Below are 1,164 nucleotides of genomic sequence, written 5' to 3' on the forward strand. Positions count from 1 at the left end.
AAATAAATGCATTCAAAAACTGGCAAGAATTTATTTTCTTAAAGGTAAATTGAAAAAGTTCAGAATACAAGCTATTAACTGTGAGACTAAAATTTTTGAAGGCTAGCAATAAGCATCTGGAAGAAGTAACAGAGCATCATGGAGGATCCCTGAACTGAAATGTGAACTGTTTGTTTAATTGTTTGTTTGTCTCCATCAAAGCTGCTGGATGATCTGAGTATTTCCAGTCTGTTTTTGATTTCTTGCACCTGTGATTTTTTTTTGTATTTGTACGCTATTCTTACTGTAAGGTGAGTGTTCAAATGTCCTGGACAATTGGGAAGAAAAATGCTCCCTCGTTCTTTGACCATGGGGAAATGAAACTCTAGTGATCTGGAAGCTTACCTTTAACAAAGCCCAAAGATTCAAGACTATAAATATTCATTTGCAATCTCTTGTGCCCAGCTACAATAGTGCTATTTTGGGTAGGGATGGGATCTCTTCCTCCTAATCCTGTTTTGATCGCTGGAAACAAATTTCCTCTTCTTTTAAAATATCTAGCTTGCTAGAAAATGAAGGAACAGCTAACATGTGTGCTTCAGTGAATAATTAATAAACTAAGAATGTAAAGAAAATGTAGCAATGTGATGTCAAATACAAATCATGTAATTTTAAAAGGAGTGGTAGAAGACTGATGCATTAACTTAATGTTAAATGGCAATGTTTTCTAAAATTCTTGTTGTCTTTCAAATTATCCGGCATGCATTGGCAACTGAAGTAGTCAAACGCTGAGGTGGTCCAGCATTTGTGACTTCAAAACAACTATTTAAAATCAATTACATACTAGTTCAAATGCTGCAAGCCAGGAATGGCTCTTTAGTTGGACCATGAATGGACCTCGTGTGGCTGGAGGTACAGGGACCTGGTGTTCATGGACAGCGTGGGGAGGAATGTTGACTACTTTTTAGAACTGCCAGAGGAGACCATGGCATGAGACTCTGCCAGCCTGGTCTGAGTTTTTTTATATATTCAGTCTAGAGGAATATCCAGCAGTGCAAAAGATAGTTAATGATCTGTTCTGTGCAAGGGTAAGTGCAACCATCTCATCTCTGCTACCTCCCACTTCTATTCTGATTCTACCTTGGCACCCACCTCCCATAGAGGCTTGAGATAAACCTTTCATAT

Source organism: Stegostoma tigrinum, chromosome 18 (assembly GCF_030684315.1).
Source record: "Stegostoma tigrinum isolate sSteTig4 chromosome 18, sSteTig4.hap1, whole genome shotgun sequence".
Classification (NCBI taxonomy): domain Eukaryota; kingdom Metazoa; phylum Chordata; class Chondrichthyes; order Orectolobiformes; family Stegostomatidae; genus Stegostoma; species Stegostoma tigrinum.